Here is a 22208-nt window from a genome sequence, read left to right as displayed (position 1 = left end):
CAGTCATGGCTAGATGAGGCGAATCGGCGGGGTCCTCACAGGTGAGAATGGAAGCAATAGATTGTATACTGCCGAGACATTCGCCATGGCGCAAAGCAGTAGGAAAGGAAAACGGGTTAGAGACCCATAGCATGGAAAGGCCAGCAGAAATAGTGAGCACAGCGTAGGGCAGCGGGAGGGACTTGCGGCGCAGGAAAGTGCAGGCATTTCAAGCGTGGGAAGAGTGCGGCTACGCAGCTCCACGATGGAGATTCCTACCCAGCACCTCCACCAAATGTAAGATGGGTACTGGGATGGTTAGAGGTACTGGGCGCCGGCGGTAGACACAGAGACACAGGCCTCGTAGACACAGAGGTCGGGCACCACGAGCACACACACAAAGCGATGGCAATGCCGCTCAACACAATGGTCAGAAGTTCATCGCCGTCTTCGCTTGAACAGGAACTTCTTTGTCGTTACAGAATGAACAAACAAGCACTACCAAGATTCACGGCAGTGTCATCTTCATCGACGCAGCCCAGCCGATGCCCACTGCCATGGCACGGCTCCTTGGCTGCTCATGAAATATGCTTTAAATAACTCTCTCGTATCTGCTGCAGAACGGCTGTAGTTGTGCCCCACCGGAGGCTCCAGGTTCAGCGTGGCTGCGTCCTGAGCTGCTGCCCGCCACTGGCCTTCAGTGACGTTGCCATAGCCATCTTCCACATCGGCATAGTTCGCTGGCATATACATGTCATCATCCACAAGAAAATTGTGCAAAACACACGCAGCCATGACTATGTAGTCGGCATTTTCTGGAAGCACGTTGATGACGCGTCGGAAAATTCGGAACCTGGACGCCATCACTCCAAAGGCGTTTTCAACGCACCTTCTGGAAAGAATGAAACATCGAGTATTTTGATTTTTGTCAACTGCAGACGCACATGAAAAGTATCTGCATTTTTTGCCAACAGGCTAGTGATGAAATCCATGCAGTAGGTAATTTTTGCACTGCAACAAACCTTGCACGGCTGAGCCTGTAATTAAATATTCGTTTGGCCTCATCAAGGCCCCTGCCCGGGTAGGGTCGGAGGAAATCAGGGCGCAGCTGGAATGCCTCGTCTCCAAGAAACACGTGAGGTGCCACCGTTGATGTTCTTGGCAATAATTTCGGTAGTGGGAGATTTAGCAGGCCACGCTCAAGGCATTTTCCCAGCCTTGATGCGCTAAGCGTTCCTCCGTCGCTCTGTCTCCCATAGGCACCCACATCAATGAGGATGAACCTCAAATTGCTGTCAGCCACAGCCATAAGTACGATAGAGTATGTACCCTGAAATGACAAGAGTTTATGTACACAGAAAAATTATGTAATTGACAAAAGACCCTTCAGTGTGAACATTACCTTGTAATTGAAATAAAGGCTGCCTGAATGTGGTGGGGCCTGAATTTGAACATGTTTGCCGTCCACGGCACCAACACAGTGCGGAAAATTCCACTTTTCAGAGAATCCAGTAGCAACCTTCTCCCAGTCAGCAGTGGTTGGTATCTGCGGTGACAATGAAGTAGAAATGTGAAAGTATCTTTAGTGACAAAATAGCAGGAGCACAAACTAAAGGCAATGAGGCGCTAAGAAGCACTCATCCTGTCTTCTTTGCCTATCCCTGCCTTTGGTTTGTGCCCATTTTCCCTGTAGTACAAAACAAGCACAGCAACGTGTACTATTCAGGTGTTTTCAGTACTTTGGGGGGGGGGGAGACTTGTAAGCTGCAGTGTTCATTAAATATATCATTCATTTTTAAGCGAGCACACCGCACACATTATAAACATTCTGTTCCCTTTATGGGATTCACAAATGTGCATTTGACTGGGAAGACTGTATGCAGTCGCTTTGTAGCTGCCCCAGTAACCATGGCTCAAGTTTCGATCATTTACCAGTCCATAAGGTTTTGAATTTAAGAAGCAAATTTTAATTGTTTGTTCATTACGAGGTGCCGACTAACAGCCACAGGCATTGTACACTGGTGCAGTGAGATATGAAAATGAACAATGAAAACAATAACAAAATATCAATGAAAACGATGGAGGCAATGTTAGTGAATGGTAGCATTAACAGTCAAAAGGTCCCAGTGAGCACAGCAGGCTTCGCTTGAAAGAGCATTTCATCCAGCTGCAACACACCTTGAGGCAAATCGGCTGAAGAACTTCCCACAGCAGCTTGCAGGTGTCGCAGATAATGCCTTTCGCTGTGGAGATGCCCACTCGGAAGGCCATGGCAACATCCTGGATGTGCATTCCCGATGCCAAATACCTAGAAGGGATTGCAAAAACAATAACCGCTCGCGTGCACTGATCAAGGAGTCATCAGTGACACGCATTTCCGAGTACCTTAGTGTCATGGCAAGCCTTGCACGGGATGGTATCGGCTCCCGTACGACGTGCTGTTTGGTGAGGGGCCCCTCGACAAGGGCGTGTAGTTCCTCAAACTTGTTTGGGGACATCTTATAGTACTTCTGAAAGTACTCTTTGTCCCCGCTCATAAGTAGTGGCATCTGTGAAGAAAACTTCGGAGTTTAAGGCACCAGTATCAGGCAAAACTGCAACGTATAACTCACCGCGGTGTAGTACTCCGACTCTTGCTTGCGGTTCTCCCAGACGGGCCTCACCCACCAGCGCCGCGGCACTGGGAGCTCCAGCAAAGCCTTTTTTTTTTTTAACAAACAGTATTGCTCTAGCAAGAGGAGATGGGTGTACGATGAGTGAAAAGTGTCGCATACATCCATTTCGGACGACTCAACGTCTGCTCCACCGTCCGCACCTCCGGCTGCGTGAGCGTCCATGTTTGCAAAAGAAAGCATTCAACGCCGGCGCCCCGGCGGTTACACCGCACGTACGTACGAACTTGAGAAAAAAAAGATATTATCGGCATCAAAGTAAGAAATAATTGATATTTAAAAAATAAGAATTTTTTATTTCTTAATAAAATTTGAGCATTTCTGGCAAAATAATGCATAAACATTGCCCATGTTGATGGTTGCAAACCACCGAAACCAGCCACGAGCTCGTATTCTTTGTCAGCAACACTGGGATTCGCAGCGGCAGTAAACGCTTTGGAACGACCCATGTGAAACGGAACCTTGCGAAAGGCGTCGCAGCGCCGCGCCGCTGGTCGCTCTGTTCGCTCAATCGCTTGCATGTGAACCAGCCTTCACGCATACCCACAGCTACTGGTCATATTTCGAGAGTAAACGCAAGCCAGCGCGCGCTAGCTGGTGTTTCCACCAACGGTGCTACGGTGCCTTGACGATGCATATCGGCGCGATAATTCTTTGTCTTTTTCTGTAATATATATATATATATATATATATATATATATATATAATATACACGCACGCACGTGCGCACGCGCGCGACTGCAGAATGCAACGCGTGCGCTTTACGATTTCAGAGCGCAGTTTGATCTGCGCTCATAGTACTCATGTATGTCTAACTGCGGCATGCGCTCAAATTTAAGGAACTTCACTCTACAGTTAGACGTGTGCCTCGCGTCACTTACACGCTTGCGTGCGTGCAATCACGATGCGCTCAACTCAAGCGCCCTTATGTCGAGCTTACTGCGGCCATACGCTCGATCGCGAACAAAACACTGCACAGCGTAGCTTGAAAAAGAAAGGAAAACTCAGCAGCTATTGAAAGCCCCTCACTTAACTCGCAAAGTCTGGTCGATGGCGTTGCGTTAAAATTCGGACGGCCAATTCTGTGTAGCCAAACCTTCCTCCGGCCCGCGTCGGTTTTCGATGATGGGATCGCGAAGAACCGCTTTCCACCGTCGTGACGGTTCCTGCACCCGAAGGCGCAGCAGCCCGTCACGCCGCACAGATAGACGGCTTGAAGTTAGGTGACTGACACACGTTCCGAGCAAAACAAAAGCCGATGTTCTTCACAGCAAGCAATAGCTCAGTGTCCGCAACGACGCCTGCCGAACCTACGCTGCGCGGTTGGAGCGGACGATATGGCGTGTGCGGCCGCGAAAAGCGCGGGTTTAAAGGACTTTTGCGCGCGAAACCCTCGACCAATGGGAAGAGGCGACGGGCGCAGGAGAGGGAGAGGCGGCGCTCTGCAAAGGTTGTCACTGCGCATGTACTTAACTAATCAGAGCATTGAGTTCAGCAGTTTTGCTTTGTATTTTTTGTTGACATTAGAAAAAAATGTCTCTTTCTACGCCATGCTGCCGAACCACCGTCAGCCCTGCCTCTAGCTTACCGCTGGCTATGGTAGCTCGCATAGTTTGGTTCTCGTCCATCTGTAGGTTCAGTATGGTTTTGTGCGCCACCCTTTGCTGCTCCAACCGTAACGACATCTCCAGGTGAAACAAGAGGCCGATTAACACGAACTTCGTCTGCATTCATCAGATAATCGTAGGCATGCAAGTGCGAGCTCTCCATGATCGACTCAGTACGAATCTGCGCGAGCTGTGGCTGGCTCGCATTAAGCGCGATAATTTGGACCTCGATAACTGTAATCTCCTTGTCTGCGGAGCACACTGAGCAGGTAAGAGGCTTGTGTCGTCAACTAAATGTCAGCGAAAACATGGGAAGCAACGGTTGCACCCTGAATTGAACGTTGCTGTTTTCATTGACCCCATCCGATTTGTCTGACAACACAAACCTAGACTGAGACCCGCGTCGCTACATCCTAACTACAGCTCAAGGCAAGCCGGTTCGGATCGCCACGACCGCAGCGAGCAATGGCGGCAGAGAAAGCGGCGTGCCGAGGCCGAGCTTTTCGTCTCGTAGGCGCATCGCAGACAGGCTTCTGTAGAACTCGTTGAGTGCCTCCATTGATTAGAAGGCTTTCATCCCTCCCAATATCACAAAGCTGGAAAGAGAACATGATATCCCCCTGGGCCACTTCAGGGAACACTTCAGGGAACAGAGGAATGGTTCTTTCCTCTGTGGGGTAGGCATCGCGCCCGAAAGATAAGAAAGTAATCCAAAGCGTCCGAGGAGTGGTCGGGCACCGCAGGGCGGAGAAAGCCGAATGGCTCGGCAGCATGGCCGCAAGCGCTTGATGGGGGCGCTGTCGACACGTGCAAGCTATATCTACACAGCGAAATCTCGTCTCTTCATGCGGTGGACACTCCTCCGACGATAACAGGAGCTCGCATATCCTTTTCGGAATACACCGATTTGAAGCGAAAAGCTTCACTGGGCCAGTCAATACCGAGGCGAGCGTGGCCCCGTCGTCAGAAAAAGCCACAGGTGCGCTTGCGCCAACTGCGTGACGTCACAGGAGAGGCGCAGGTGGTCGGAGCCGCCGCTGCCGTGACTCTGCAACAACCGCGTGACGTCACAGGAGGCGCATGCCGCCGCGGTTCTGCCGGTTTAGCCATGCCTCACCGAGGCTTTTCGCTTCTGATATCCGGGCTTAAACGAGCTAAGCCCCAGCCAATTTTTTTACCTCCTTTATTTTTTAATTTTCCCAGGCTCGGGCGCAGTCCTGCACCCACCCCATACAAAGAGAAAAGCCACACACACATTATCATCATCATCAGTAGACCAAGGAGGTTTCATCCTTACAGAACACTGACCGAGTGGTCGGCTCGGTTCGTGTGTGTGCGTGCGTTTATGTGCGTGCGTACACGGATGGGCCACTTTCTCAATTGCTTTTATTTCTGTGCGTCTTCTTTTCTCCCTTTTCACTTTTTCTTCTCTTACCACTTGGGGACGCCAAAACGTTGCCTGCCCACTACAAGGCGACTATAATAGAATCATCGTTATTATCATCATCATACTCGCAGCCTTTTCCTGTTTTCCTGGATGACTTATTGGGGCCCACAGCATTGCTCTTTACATGGCGGTAAATTGTATTAATCATCGAATGAAAAACTCTTACAAGAAAATTGCCGTCGATTACGTTACTTCCTTATGCGAAATTTGAGCGCAGCTCATCAGCTATTTCAGCTTTTCGATAGAATGAGGCCAAGAATTGGAGCAAGACATGTATATAAAATAAAAACGTTATTTCTCACACATAATCTTTCTTCAAGAAAAACTCTACTAACGATTCCTTTATATCACTACCGCCACGTAGCTTAAAGCACGATTGAGGTGTCCGTTGTTCCAAGAGGGCACTTATGCGCCGTCCTTTCTTCTTTCACTCCCACCTTCCTCCCTTCCCCTACGGCGTTGTTCAGGTGTCCACCGAGATATGCGAGACAGATACTGCGCCGTTTGCTTTGTTCAAACCAATTTACCAATTATTATCCCTCTGCTTTCTAAGCTCCCGCTCCATTGGTTTCGCAGCTTAAAGTGCGACTAAGGTGGCCACTGTTGATCACAGCGGACAACGGTGACGGCGACGCCGCGACACGCAGAAACGGGCGGCGAAAAGCTGCGCTCTAAAATCTAGTTCACTACACTAAAACCAAGGGTCGGTGCCATCCTCGCTTACCTCTCTTTCGGCGATATCATCGAAGGAGGATTCCTCCCAGTCGACGTCGATTTCCAGGATCCAGCGTCCGTCCAGAGGGCATATGATACTACCGGCAACGTCTGCGCACTGGTCGTAGCACGACCCGCACAACACGTGCATGCAGGGAAGCATTGACAGCGTCTTGGGAATCAGCCCACAGGCACTGCACACTTGATCTAAGGGTATCGGGGCGACGAACTTCAAGGGTTTCCGATCTCGTCGGCCGCAGAATCCGACCAGCGTGTGGACGTAACTTTTCATAGCGATGCTTTTTGCGTCCGCTCAGTGCCGAGCGCTCAACGAGTCTGCCGTACCCGAGGCGGCCAGGACATGCCTTCTTAAGTGTTCCCTCTTCCTCCCTTCACTCTCGCTCTCCTTCACCCTCTACGTCACCTTTTTTTATGGTGACAGCAGTATTCCGGAAGAAAAGGAGGAAGGAACGAGGGAAAGAGTGAATATGCTGAAAAGGAGAAAGAGCTGGGCCCAAGGCATGAACACAAAAAACACCCTCTCAAGCAGAAGAACAGCAAAGGGATTGGGTAGAGGTAGCAAAAGAGGGCAAAAAAAAGGTGCCTGAGGAGCAGGAGCCCGAGCGGGGATTGAGCAGGGGTGGCATAGAAACAGGGACAAATGCTGGGCGGGTACGGGGCGCGTGGATGTCAAAGAAAGTCTCTAGCACGGCCTCGTCAAGAGTGAGGAGGAGGAAGAGATTAGTTACGGTGCGTCCTTGGTCAGTTTAGCGCTCGCAGGGATTTGAGGGAAGTGGGGTTGTTCGCAGCAGTTTCTGGAGGGCACCACCTTCGCCTATGCTCGTCTGTTGAAGGCCGACCGAGGCTTGCAAGGAAGACAGCTGGACCCTCTCCGCCCTCTTTCCCCTGTCCCTTCTACTATCCCCTCACATCTTTCCTTTTACTTCTACACACTGCCTGCTATCCTTTATCTCGGCTGCCCCAGCTCAGGTGCTTCCAGCCGCCATAGCAGATGCGGGGGCAGCAAACATTCTTTTATCTTCCATATGCTCGCGGGCGCACAAAAGTATTGTTGCCGCTCGCTGTGAGTCATGGCTGGAATTCCGCGACGTTCAAAGAGTGGATAAACTTGTCTCAGGGGCTGTCACAATAGTTCTCTGAACATCAACGGCCAAGGAATGCCCATGGAATTCTACAGATTTCCTGGACATGTCCTGCATTCTTGGGGACAAAAAAATTAATATTTTAAAATTGTAACGTACAGTAATGGAAATATTGAAGGTAATGGTCCACCCTTTCTATATGTAGCTAAATCTTAAAAATTTGTCATCGCTCGTATCGAGCAGTTGACGATAGGAAAAACGTTAATACGGGGAAAAAAATGCAAGCCTATCGATGGGAGATTGCTACAATGAAATCTTCCAGTATATGAAAAAAAAAATGCGGTCGTATTGTTTTCTATCCAAAAATGTTTTTGACCGGAATTGTAGGGTATGAAATGGATGAGAACGAGAAACGGCAGGCCTGGATAACTGCTGTGGACAGGGTGCAGTAAGCTTTTTCTGTTGCTAAAGATGTTTTGTATGTTGCACGCGTAATATTATTTCTGAGCAGTTTTTGCTGTAATTCACTAAGTATGCAGTGTTTAGTAAAGCTCGCTCTAAGGAAACTAATTTTTTTTTGCCATTTCTTATTTTGGAGGCTGACAACAACAGCTAGCGGCGTTATGGAGACGCGTGTGAGGCAAGGTCAGTGATCGCGTCAATGTTTCGACTTGTAACGCCTGGCTCAATTTTCGAAGTTGCTTTTCATGTAAAAAATTTCTAAAAATAAAAATAATCAAAATGTTTGCTTGCATATGAATGAACGTTTGCATATGAGCAATGGATATGCAAATTAATTGTTTTGGGGATGAGCGTGCACTGTAATCGGCATTAAAATAAATATGCCAACCGCTTATCTCCGTTGCAGCGATTGACCAAACTAGAGCATTTTTTTCTCTTAGCCGTATATAGCAAGCAGCTGGTAGGCGCATTTCGTGCGTGTTTTCATTTTTCTCTTCAGCCTCGCGTGTCGCCTTAAGGCCACTTTATATTAAGTTAAAATAAAAATTATTTCCATTATTATTCAGCGAAACACGTAACAAAATCCTTATTATTTGGCCAACAAACCTGCATGCAGCGAACTGCTCAGCCACTCAACGAAATTAGGTATTTATTTATTTATTTATTTATTAGTACCTCACAGGCCCCGAAGAGCATTGGGTGAGGGGGGCAAATCGAAAAAAAGGTATATACAGATGGAAAAAACCGTAATATCGGTACAAGAACGCGGTACAAGTCAAATACAAGACAGGAACACGAAATTTATACAAAACGGAGAAAATAACATCAGACACGAAAATAGAGGGGGGAAAAAAAGCGAAACACGAACATGAGAAAAAAAAAAGCAACCAGGGGTAACAGAAGTGGTAAATGGGAAAACAACGTTAAGAACAAATGAAACTGTTGTACATTTCGAACATCACTATGGCAATAAATGTATACATAGATGTTTTTTAAACTCACCAGGGTCAATGAAAGAGATTATGTTGTCAGGAAGATCATTCCAGAGTTTTATTGCTCTAGGTAATGCAGAGGAATTAAACGACAGGGTCTTCCCATATATCCGGTTGAAGCTGAGTTGATTGTGTAAGCGTTGTGAAGAGCGGAAAGGTGATGCCAGAGGTAACAACGAAGGACGGGTGTGAACATATTTATGGAACAAACACAGCAGTGAAAGTATCTTACGAAGAAGGCTGCGCCAAAAAAAAAGGTATTTACCTCGAATTACATGTCTTAAATGATCTCGTCATTTACTTGCGATACACATTTCGGCGTTACGGTACCGGCTTTTTCGTCAACAATCTGTTTCACGGAGTGGGCCTGATCCACTAGCAGTTCTTTTTTTCAAGTTTGCGCAGCGAAAAAAATAATTAACTGTCCACTATTTCTTTTAACCTACATCTCAGAGCGTACTGCTGCGACAGAAAGAAATGCGAATAGCGCGGTGCCTAGGCGCTCCGCTGTTGGAGTTTATTTTCGTCACGCTTATACTTGGCTCGCAACACAAATACGCCAGAGACATCCGTGATACAATAATGTACCACTCTAGCGTCTTTTTGTTACTACAGAGATAAAAACGCATTAAAGGTAAATTCCCACTACGCAGCGCGTGGGCGCCTTGCTGTTCGCGTTTCTTTCTCGCGCCCCTGTACATTTTACTAATCCTCTGAAGCTCGTCAGCGTTCAAGCACGAGGGGAAAAAGCCAACAAAACTCTCCACTGCACAAAGAAATTTGGAGGCTGGCCAACACGTGCAAAGTACGCGCAGAACTGGCTTTTTTTTCAGGAGAAAGCACGCTGCTCGCGCAGCTACTCAATGGGAGGGGTGATCGGTTTGCCCGGTCAAAAATGCGGAGTCGGCCGGAGAGGGCGCATTTCACTGGCGTCCGCAGCGCCCCCCTGCGAAGCTGCGGGCGCTGCCATCTTGCATCTTTCTCTGCTCTACCATGCATCCATGTTTTGACCGACATAGTTCCCTCGGTCAACAGATTGTTTTCTATGTAAAAAACCTGAAATAGTAGATCACGTGTTTTTAGATTGTTGGGATGCGGTTTTTTTCTGGGATGTGCTTCAAAGAATATTAAAGAAAGATTTACCGCTACACCCGCATGGCATCAGGGTTCTTACAGGTAGGAAAACAGTACATCCCTTATGACACTATTATGCTCCTTGGCCTCCATAGTTCATGGAAAACAAGGACGCAATTCAACAATGCAGAAGTAGTTGTGAGATCTCCACTCGAGCATTTCATTGAAGGTGTCATACGTCTGAGGGAAGTGTATCAGGCACTACCTGATCAGCCAATTTGGTTAAATGTGTTGGATGACTTGGTTGTAGTGAAAAAATTTTAACCTGCCGTGTCAGTGAAAGTGTTGCTGACAAGTTTTACTTCTTTGTACCTTTTGTGAAAATGCAATAAAGAAAAAAAATCTTTCTCTGCTCTACTTTCTTTTTCTTTTCCTTTAGTTTGTGAATAATCAAGCCACTTTTTTTGTATTTATGTAAATTATCATGTCATCTTTTTTTTCTTTTTTTTCGTGCTTGGCACCCTGATTGATATTCGTCAATAAAAGAAGCTCACCGAGGATTCATCATCCCTCTGTGCTCGTTGAGCCCTTCGGTTACAATGCTACCGTGCCCTACTTTATTTTTCTCATTGGGTTTCTGCACCAAATTCGAGTTTTGGCCACATGGGCCCTGTTCTTTTATTTTTTATTGGTTTAAGTCTGTTGATGCTACGCAGGTGCAGGCTATTTCTCATTCCGTTTTAATTTTGCCGTTACTTTCGATTTTAGCATGGAATGAGACTCCGACTGGGGCGCTGCCATCTTGCATATGCAGCACCGTCTATGATCTGGGCGATATCGTTGCCGTGTTGGAATGTGGGATTACGTGCAGCTGTGCATTCGCATGTGGGTCAACCGCAGCTGTTCTCTTTCTAGCGTGCTTTAATGTCGGTGCTGCAGTGCACATGACGCGAAAAATGATTGCATGAGGTTGTTGAGTCAAGCTCGCTGAGACATGTTTGGAGCTTCAGCTAGCAACGAAGCTGCGATAGCTTGTCGACTCTCAACAGTGTGCTGGTTGTGCCTGATGTTAGCATTGGAGGTTATTGATGACTCTTTGTAAAGGCCTTTGCGTTGAATGGCTTCCTAGATCGTTATATTCCATTGTGCACAGCGCAAAAAAAGCATGACAGGCCAGCGGTGTCGTTAGAGATGGACATTCGCTCTGCTTAGGGTCTTCCGTTTGTGATCGAATTCATGCTCGCGCATGGGTCGCCATCCGACTTTCACCTCAGCAAAAGTGGATTTGAAGGTACAATTTTTCGCTCGAAACGAAATGATCGTCATCATGGTCAAAAACTTTTTAACAACGAGAGGGGTTTAGAGCACGCTAGGTGCTCTAAACTCCTCAGTTTAAGGAACCTCGGGCTATGAGGTTGGCGGCTTCATTTCCAGGATTCCAGGAACCAAGAATAAAAATGGAAATAAGGACCCTTTATTTACATTTTATTTGTACAAAAAATTTTGTGCGCTTTGTGGCTGAAAAATAAAGGACAGCAGGCAGTGTGTAGGAGTGAAATGAAAGAGAGTGTTGTGGGAGGGATACTGATTTCGGTACCAGGGTCGTCGGCTGAGATATCCCGCTGCGGCGTGTCCAGGAAGGTCAAAGCAGCTGGCCGGGCATTTCACGAGCGGGGTTAGTGGTGTTCATTACTCAGTTCGGGGAAGGGGCTTTGTTCCGCCCTCGGACACCTCCCACAAGGTGGCGGGTCGGCGCTCCTTGTCAAGGCAAAAAAGGGATAATCGCCTGGTTGGCGTCGCTGTGTCCCATAGTGGGATAAAGACATGAAGAGGTGGCTCTGTGCCGCCCCGACGAGGTTGTTGGCCACCGTGACCGCAGGGGAATGGCACCGCCGCCACCGCCGACGTCGCCCCGACGGCGCCAAGGCAAGACAACGGTGGGGGGACATCAGGACTGCAGGTGTGAAGGCCTGAAAAAAAAAACAGTGCAATATTGCAAAAAAAAAACGTTTTTTGCGGTTTTTTTTCAGACGAGAAAAAATGGAAAGAGACATGGAAAAATTTACAGTGGAATTTCAAAGTTTCATGATTGCTTGCTTTCAGTTACGGGTTTTTGTTTTTGCTTTGAAAACCATTACAGCGTGCATCGTTGAACGATTGGAGAGCAGTCGTCATCGCCGCTGCGATGTAGTGCTTTTAAAACGTTCGTGCTGTGAGTACGCGGGTTGGAGGCCAGGTCACATATAAGATCCAGGCTTGACTTAAAAACAGGTTTGGTTTGGTTTGGTTTATGGGGTTTAACGTCCCAAAGCGACTAATACCCGTGCGACACGGACAGATTTAATGCCATTAAGTGCTTACTGCCTTAAGTTTTAATGGCATTCGTGCGGTGCCACACGCACAAATTTAATGGCATTAGCCTTACTGCCATTCGCGACCTACTGAGTTCGCCACAACTCATTCGCCCGTGCAATGCCTACTCTCGTGCCCATTCCACACGCAGAACAGTATGCAGCTGTTAGTAGCAACTTCCTAACCAGTAGGAAATAGTTAATTCTTAACTTTCAGTCAGATGAGGCAACTATACTGCATTTTCGATGCGAAGAGCGCCATTTTTATCAGCCTTATTGACAGGTACTCTCGACTTCGGTGCTGACATGCGAGTCTATGGCTACTTTTTCGACTTGTAAAGCAGGAACAGCCGTATTTTCTGAAAAATCGATTTTATATTACATTTGAATAACATTTCCCATATATTGTGCTCATTAGCAATGTTCATATTCAGATGAAACTTTTAACTACCTTGCAAGCGTTATCGTCATCGTCACTTTCGATAATGGCATTAAATGTGGACGTGTAGCACCAACTCCGAAAATAATGGCATTAACAAACTTAAGGCCTTAAGCATTTACTGCCATTTCTTGTGAGCGTGTGGCACGGGTATAAGGCTATGAGAGACGCCGTAGTGGAGGGCTCCGGAAATATCGACCACGTGGGGTTCTTTAATATGCACTGACATCGCACAGTACACGGGCCTTTGAAATTTCTCCTCCAAAGAAATTCAACCGCTTGAACTCACGCCTTAAGTAGAACAAAATGGCTGCAAATTCTACTGTGCTACACACATGACATAAATTACATAGGCTGCTGTGAACGTAAGCGGTTTTAGGCAAATACAAGCCTAGCTTCTTGATTTCCAACGCAGCAGAGTACGGGACAACCGCAGGAATTTTGTCAAAGACAGAGGTCTTCAGCGAAGCACGTGGCCCCATCTACCTGGTGGCAAGGCTTTTGTACCAACCAGCCGCTAACTCGTCTGGCTTGCCGACTGCTTGCCGGCCACCATCATCCGCCAGCTGCAAACGAAACTGGTCACGTTTCGGAAACATCCATACAAGGATTCGCAACAGGCTTTCAGGGGAACGCGTTCGAAAGCTTGTGTATGTGCAGTCGAACCAAGCTGCGGACAAAGCTTCAATCCGTGCTGCTGCGCGTAGTACTGTAGCGACACTGACTCTGAGTCTTTCCCTTTCTCGGTGCGGTAAAACAAGAAGTTCGTTCCATAAATATGATATTTATATCTCCATATACGCCTGATGACAAATCATTCTTTATCTTCTCGGTGCAGTATAGAACAAGAAGTTCGTTTCACAATATGACATCTACAACTGCATATTCCGCTGAACTTCGGAGCATTATTATTTATCGTTGTGCTGTTGAAAACAAATCTGTTTTCGTCACGCTTTGAAAAATTTCCAATTTTTCATGAAAAAAACGGGAAAAAAAGTAACTAAATACGTTACTCGTTACACTAAAAAAAAAACGCGTTACCGCCCTACGTTACCTACCAAAAAGGTAACGCGTTACCGTTACCGTTACCGAAAAAAGTATCGCACGTTACTTTGCCGTTACTCTATGACCATAAATTTTATTCAGTGTGTCCTCGCTGTAAGAACTCAAGATAACAATTTGATAAATCTCATACTTCATAGAATTCCAACTTCACAAAGAAAGAACACTTGCTTCTGGGCTATTTGGTTTTGGTTGATATTTGAATAGGTTTTAGGCGCAAAAAACAGACGAGACACATAGGAATTAGGTAATAGGACGCAGGGCCATCGCCGAAACAGGACGATGGCGCTTCGTCCTGTTACCTTCCTATGTGTCTCGTCTGTTTTTTACGCCTAAAACCTTGTCAAATATGTTCACAACGAAAACAGCTGAACTCAACAAATTTACAGGAAATCTGGTGTGCTTCTGCTTACGAAATCACGCGGAAATCGTGTAGCAATAAAGAAATGCTTAAATGTCAGTTCCAGAAAAAATATATTTGCGCACGAAAACAATTTTTTTTTTACTTGAACCTGCATAATTATCGCAAAATGCGAGTGTTTATGTCAAGGTGTTCAAGGTCAGCTTTGCTCGCAATAACCAGAAACGTAGCCGCAGTTGCAGATAGAAACAGCCGGTTGACTGCAATCCCCTTTTCTGTGCTGTACCATTGTACTCTTTCCACGACTCTCTTGGGGCCATCTTGAAGTGAACTGGCGACATTCCTGAGTTGGTGAGTGGTTTGGGGACGGAGGCAAGTGTGTGACTGCGTGTTCGTGGTTTTTTTTTTTTTTTTAGTTGAGTGCGTCGTCAAGGACAGGTGTTTTTTGGCATGCACGCTAGCCGCAACACGGGTCGTCGAAAACACCTGTAGATTTTGTTTATTTGAAAAATCATTTTCGGCGTTTTTCTTTTTTCTTTCCGCCTCTTTTTCAAAAAGAGGCGGAGGCGGGCATTTGGAATAAAAAGTAGCTAGTAACGTGACACCTCACGTTGCCGGAAAATGTTAACGTAAGTACGTTACCCGTTACAGTTCCGAAATGGTAACGAGTACGTTACTCAGTTTCCGAAAAAAGTAAAGCGTTACCGGCAACACTGCGGGGGAGCCTCGATCGGTTGCACATGTAGCGAGCTGCATACGCGAAACTGCTCGCCCTACACCTTCTGTGGAGTACGGGGTCCACTGAGTAAGGCACTGGCGAGCCCTGAGCTCCGCCTACTTGTTTGTGTATTGCCAATGCACTCTTATTGGTTGGAATTACGCGCGAGCAGGAATAGTAAACTGCCGACCAACTGCCGAAGGTTTTGAAACCAGCCGAAAACAAAGAAGTTGAAAGAGCGCGCCGAGTCTCAATCTTAGCCTTTCTTTTAAACCACATTTTTCTTAAACTGCCTTCTATTTCCATCAGTCCTTAATAAACCAGTTCTGTTTGTTAAATTGGAATTACTGCCCCAACCGGCAACGTGTCGCCCGACGGGCGGACGAAGACCGGAAATGTTCATTGTACTACTAACCGCCGTGTATGCGACCACCGGCCAACGTGCCATCATCGTTCGTCGATCGCGACGAGCCTGCGACCAGCCCAAACAGACCACCCTACGTCGGAAGTTAAGTGTAGTTGTCGCATCCGAGGAGGACGCAATGGTTCCCACTGGATCTCGAGTTCGTTGTCTTAGCGCTAAATCCAAAAAAGAACAAAAACATGGTAAAAATGCGTCAAGCGCCCAGCTAGCGCACTGAAAACATGGCGCAGAGGAGGAAGCATGAAGGAAGGCAGTCGGAGCGCCGCCGAAGAGCGAGGTGCGAGGCTTAGACGGAACACGGTGCGCATATTCTGAGTAATTAATGTCAACGCTCTGGTAAAATCATATCCAAGTCGTTGAATAATTAAGGAGAATGTAAACAGTAAAGTAAACAGAGTATAACGCTTTACAGAATCTGTACAGAGTGAGTCAATAGTTTCTAGGTCGCACTGTCAGGTTTTCTGCAGTTTATTATGACACTTAATACGTGTGTAAAGCTACCAAGGCTTCCAGACGTGAGAATGATGCCTCTCCTAACACATACACTTATTTCGAGGTTCAGGGATGGTGTTGTAGACGTTCCAGTACGCAGCTTAAAAACTAACTCCGTAGCCCGGGGACCTTTGACCAGGGGAGGGGGGGAGGTGTACATTATATAAGGAAGCCTACTGGGAGTACTATCGGGGTCAAAAGTCTGTGAACCATGGGTCCCTCAAACGAAGCATATAGCTTTATTGTTAGCCAGCAGCTGGAGACCACACTTGTGGAGATGAAGGAACAAAGCTTTGACTTTCACCTCCCCAAGCGGGCTCTTTAGCCCCCGGCTAAATGTCACGTGTTCCTCAAACCAGCCGCCGCTTTCGTTTGAGGAACACGTGGTTCACAGACTTTTTTCCCCGACTGTACATATGCTTTCATAGCATGTATGCATAGCAGATATCTGAAAATATATTCACGTGAATAGTGAACAACCAACCTGTCATTATCATAGACACGTGTCCAACTCTCCTTTGTTAGTAAGGCACGCTGTTCAATTTGTCTTATGGCAATAGCTGACTCAGGTACCTTGTAAGCCTTCTTGAGCATTTCTGCTTTTTTTTCCTAATTGGCAGAGCGAAAACAAATTCCCCGCATGTGGCAAGCGCTGCTTTTTCAGTGGCACTTCTTTTGCTGCTTCCCAGATGCGATAGCTATTTATGTAGCTTGTTGTTTTTTGCAAGAACAACTTTTATTAGCGGTTATCTTGTCACTATGACATTGTTTTTAGCCTCAAGATGTTGCACGATGGTTCTGGCATAAATGCGGCAAGCAGGTGCCGCGACAATTTTTCATTGTGACGGTAGACACAACGGAGAAAGAGTGTAGCGTCTTTTAAGTTCCCAGGTATGATTTAATTTAGGACGGTGCATTTGTGAAGTTCCTGGCGAATCTATGCCGCTCTGAAGTAGCAAACCTCGCATCAAATCATTTGGAGCTTGCGGTGACTGCAGACTCAACCACCAAAAACAAAGTCTGCAGTAGCTTAGCTTGCGTGCTAATTTACAACTTATTTTGTGTCATATGCGTGTAGCCTTGGGCAGTGAAGCTCGCTTTTTAAACCCACCTTTCTCCTTCGCACATAGAACGAGAGCCGTCTCCATCTCCAGCCTTCGAATTGTCAACAGCGGCAGCGCTAGGCCTATAGTTGATTGCGTATCATAGGATAGTGCAGGCTCTCAGAAGATGGAGACGCGCAAAGATGGACGCACCAGCGCCTAGTGTGTTCATCTTTGTGTCTTCGTCTTGAGCGCCCTTTTACGGCCTTATAAAATCGTCAACCTTAAGGCGGGGGTACCACGGCGGCCATCTTGGACAAGACGTTAGTTCAACCACCAGGGCGGCTCCACTTGTCCGTGGAAGCGAAAAAGCGCTCCTTCGAGACGGTCTGGTCCTCCTCTCTGCGTTACCTTGACCTCCTCTCCCTCGCGTTGTGGCAGAAGGAGGCGGTTAGTCACGGAGGGGGATAAACGCCATGACAATGACGACCGCGCTCGAACGTGTTTGGCACACGGGTACTGCTTCTTTCGTCCCTACCCACCCCTTGGCGGCCCTGCCATGGTGTCTGGCGATTCTTTTTTAGGAGGCACTATTTCGAATGTGACCTTTTGCGGGGCTAGTTGATGTGACATTGTGTTCAGTTTAGTCAGCGCCCGTCCTGTCCGTCTTTCTGTGTGTTTTGTGTAGAATTTAGCGCTGTTTTTACTTTCCTGAACACGAAGTCTCTATATCTGTGACATTTACAGAAATCATATTTTGTTTCCATTTTTTCCAGAGTTGTACACGTTGTTTTATAGTTGTTCTTTTCTCACGACCCTGACAAATATTTTGATGACTAGCAGCGGCAGCCACGGCAAGCAATATTACAAAATAAAGCTTCGTAGGTTCCACTGGCATCCATAACAAAGGGCCACAAGACATCTATGGGCTATGGCCTTCGTAAAACTATGGATGATGTCGAAATGGATGCAGCGGAATAGTAGATGACCTCTTGGTTTCAAAGGGTTGTTGCCATGTGTGTTGTCACAGCCTTTTCTGCGGTCAAAGGCGCGTGGCGCGTAGCTTGTGTGCTATTGATTCCCGTTCACCATACAAACGTTTATTTCGCAATTCCAGGAAAAACACCAGCAGTGAAACATCAACCCGAGATTTCGAAGCATGACGAGTGTTTTTATTGTTTACTCACACACTGCCAGTGCTACGTAGAATTCTAAGAGACAGCTGATATGGTAACAGTAAATAAGAGAAAATGGGCAGAATAAGGCATATCAGAATGGTACAAACATATTGCGTTCAAGTCGTTGGGTCAGTAGCTGCGGAGAGGTAGTCTGTGACGTTGAGATACGTTGCAAGTAATGCTGATTTTCTTTTTTTCCGCCCGCGCATCCGTGTATGATAACAAAAATCCCGAAAGTGCTTAGGGCCGCAGCCGGCAACATTCTTTTCGTTCACTTTTTATTGTCAAATAAACTACTACCACCCCCAAGGTTCGAAAAACGAAAAGGAAACACTGGCTGCAAAACTTCGACTGGAGACTGCGGGACATAGCTGGCAAGAGCTAATAAGTACTCATTACAATCGCGTCGGGTTTCTCCCTACTGTGGCCTTAGCATAGCATTTCCATCCATTCATTGGAACTGCATTTTGTTGCCACACGAGGCAACGTTCCTGCTTTTGTGATATCGTTAGTGACCAGCACGAAATTGTGTTAATTCCAACAGTTCTAATTCCCTCCTGTCTTGTGAACACGGATGTGAGCGTGCGGCAGCATCTGTCTAGAAAATAAGCGATCGAATGTGGATATTGCACTACCCCCCCCCCCCCCCCTCCCATCTTTTTGTACTGGCACTGTTTGTGTAGTAAATTAGTATAGTAAAAGGCTCATTTTTTCTCCATTCCGGGGAATGCGGGAAGTCAGAGCTATACGCACCGTGGTAGTCCTCTAGCTGATGTCCGCAAAATAAGTGGACTTTTGCTTTCACGTCACTTTTCTACTGAAATCGCTTCTGCTGCTCTGTTTCGTTTGCTCTAGCATAAGAAAACATTTTGTGCTCGCGCTGAGGTCTGGGGCGAATCGATCCTTGCACAATTAGTGAATTTCGGCGATAGGTAGCGGAAATTTGCAGATCTGGCCTCCCAGTGGTCTGCATTGTCCAGGAGCCGATGCGAAATATATGGCGGCCTGGCCGCCTCCCGTCTCGCTACTCACAGCGTTCCCTGTGCTCCTTCTAACACGTAGCGCCCGGTAGCTCTCTCGCTGAAAAAAAAAAAATTTTTTTTAGAATAGCTGCGGAAACTGCGCAACGGCACCGGTTGTCAGAGCGTCAGCGAACACGGCATTCGTCCCGTGGATACATGAGCCCGACAGAAGTCGAGTTCAGTCCGCATTTTGAGGGAATGGGAAAAAAAAAATCGAGGAAGAGAGTAGAGGAGTCTCGGTTTTCCTTCTCAAAAGTTGCTCTTTCGAATACTCAGCTCGACCTGCACTCTGACGGCATTTCTTTTGATCGTGATAGTACGTTCAAAAAAGCGCTTGAGTAAGAGGCCTCAAGGGTCCAACTGCAAATTTTGCAGTAACACTTATTTCGTCGATCGTGTTCAAAAAACTGTGCGAAAAAATACCCAGGAAGCGAGAAAAAAATACGCCAACTGGCAGTACGGTTTTCTTTTTTTACTTTTTCGCGAAGTGTTGCAGTCACCTGATGCGCTAACCCCTGCGCCTTGGCAGCGACACGCGGTACGCCGGAGTCTCTAATGTCAAGTGCGAGCCATCTTGGGCCGGCACAGCAGCATACTCGATATCCGTAGCGGCAACTATTTTTCTGAAGAAACATATCTGTTCCAAAAAAAAAAAAACAACAGTGGAGCGAAGGCATAAGTCTAAACAGATCATATCAACATTTTGAAAAGATATCATCTACCAACCACGCGCACGGATGTCGAACCTGCTTCTTCAGCCACACCTGACTGTATAGTTGTTATAAAGGTTATTCGCGTGACAAAAGCGTGATAAGCCACTTGCCCAGAAAATTTGATAATGGCATCCACTCCAGAGGCACACGAGGGGCATAGTTTGTCAGTACCCTCCAGTTGATGCCTTCTGAAGAAATGAGCACTGTTAGGGCACCCCTGTTGGCACCCTCATTTTTTGTACGATGTGCACGATGATCGGCTACCGGGATACAGGGTCGCCACAAACGAGCCTCCTAGAGCCCTCAAATCCTCAATAGTCCTGGAAGCCAGGCTAGTCGAGGAAGACTGCATACTACATGTCTACTCGAAACGCAAAGCTCAACTTAGCAACTAATTTCTCCTGATGAGAGCTGTGCCCGCTTCAGCACTCCTGCGTAACACAAAAACTGCAACAACTAAAACTCTTTATTATGAGAAATAAATAACCATCCAAAAATATAAAAATCGGAAAAGAGAAACAGACAATAAAGTGGCTGGACTACCAATTGTTTATTCGCAAGTCTGGGGCTCAAATATATACAGGGCACTCAGTAACACGATCCGCGCACAACTGCTATCACATCAACCCTCCTTCGTGGAATCACAGTTTGCAACGACTTCAGCATCTTCAATCTGACCGTCTATCTCCAAGTTCCGGTTTCCTGCTTATTGTACAAAAGTATCTTTGCAGAAGCAGCGTCAGAAAATCATTGCAAAATACAGTGATATACAATAAATCGTCAAAAAGAACAAGAAACAACAAAAGCGACAGAACGCGTTCAGCGCATAGCAGTAAATCCACAACACGCAGAAAGGACTTCTTTATTAGAAGTCATTTGCTATCAAGGCCTGGTGATTATGAAAAAACATATAATGCAGCAGAACAATCACTACAACATGCGGCTCCTTTCTTTGCAAAGGAGCTCCTTCCTCCTGCAAAGGCTCCTTTCTTTGCAAGAACCTCGCGCGCTGTCTTATTCGCGACTCCTGCCAAGAACCTTGATACTGTCAAGTGCCGGCTCCCATTTCCACTCTGCGCAGTGAAGAGGTAAATTAGATCCAGTTCCCTTTTCTAGCGATTTTGAGTGCTCTCATGCTGCGAATTTCATATACCACACCAACTGCACAATCTGCAAAGCATTCACCATGCCTCTTTTCGCACTGGTGCTTTTTTCTTCGCCCATTACGTGTGCACAAACCGCTGAGCTGTCTCGTGGCCGAGAAAACAACAGGCACGCCATACCTGGCCGCAATATTTTTCAGGCTGTGTAAAAGCAAGGCTTTTCCCTAGTTGTCTAAGCAGGGATAAGATTCCTTATAAAGTGCTAGCATGCGTCAAGGTGCGGTTACCTCGTCAACACTCTACATATTCGCAGGACAGAGCCGTCGTCAGCAGAAGGTGCTAAGGCACGGTCAATGGAAGATAAAAATATATTGCATAGCACCGGTGCAACACCAGGAACAAACATGTTTGTTCCAAAAGAAACAACAGTGGAGCTAAGCACAACAAGAATCTTTGCACACCAATACCTGGTAAAATTTGAAACGATGTATCCCCATTGAAATCAGTACACTCGCGCATACTGCCTCAGGCAGTTCTGCGCGTGGCACAGACTATAATAAACCTTCAACATCAATTGAAAATAAAAACCCAACGTCCGTCTGCTTTCTCAAAAAAGGTGTCACATCTGTCACATCCTTGGTAGCGAAGGGAAGAACACGGCTAATTTGCGGTTGACATGAATTGCTCTCGGTAACAATACATCTGAAAAGCACATCGGGCATATGCGTTACCTCTAAATGACCCTTCTTGCACTTGCTTGGGCTCCATATCCTTACACGGGCCTATCGTTATGGTGTTCACTGTGCAGGCTTGTCTGCTCACCTGAACGAAGTTTTTCTATAGCGCGGATTCGTTGTGATGACAGCCCCAACCACCAACAAAAAGGCCTCCCTATAGGAGGCCTATAGGGACCCCTTTTTTTTTGGAGGTTGGGGCTGTCATCACAACGAATCCGCGCTACAGAAAAACTTCGTTCAGGTGAGCAGACAAGCCTGCAGAGTGAACACCACAACGATAGGCCTGTGTAAGGATATGGAGCGCACTAGCTCCTTTTTGTTTTATAGTTTGGGGCTGTCATAGACTGGCTTTCTCCCAAAAGGACGGTAGGCAGGGAGTAGTTGTAAGCTACTTCGAAGACGACGACCTATGACTTTTTTATGGTGATAAACAAGACGATTCGTGGAGATGACAGCCCAAACCTAAAACAAAAAGGCGGCCCTTTGTTGTAGGTTTGGGTGGTCATCACCACAAA

Source organism: Amblyomma mixtum, chromosome 9, assembly GCF_055824585.1.
Source record: "Amblyomma mixtum isolate Tamu chromosome 9, ASM5582458v1, whole genome shotgun sequence".
NCBI lineage: Eukaryota > Metazoa > Arthropoda > Arachnida > Ixodida > Ixodidae > Amblyomma > Amblyomma mixtum.
The sequence above is the reverse complement of the archived record's forward strand: the minus strand, read 5'-3'. Positions refer to the sequence as shown.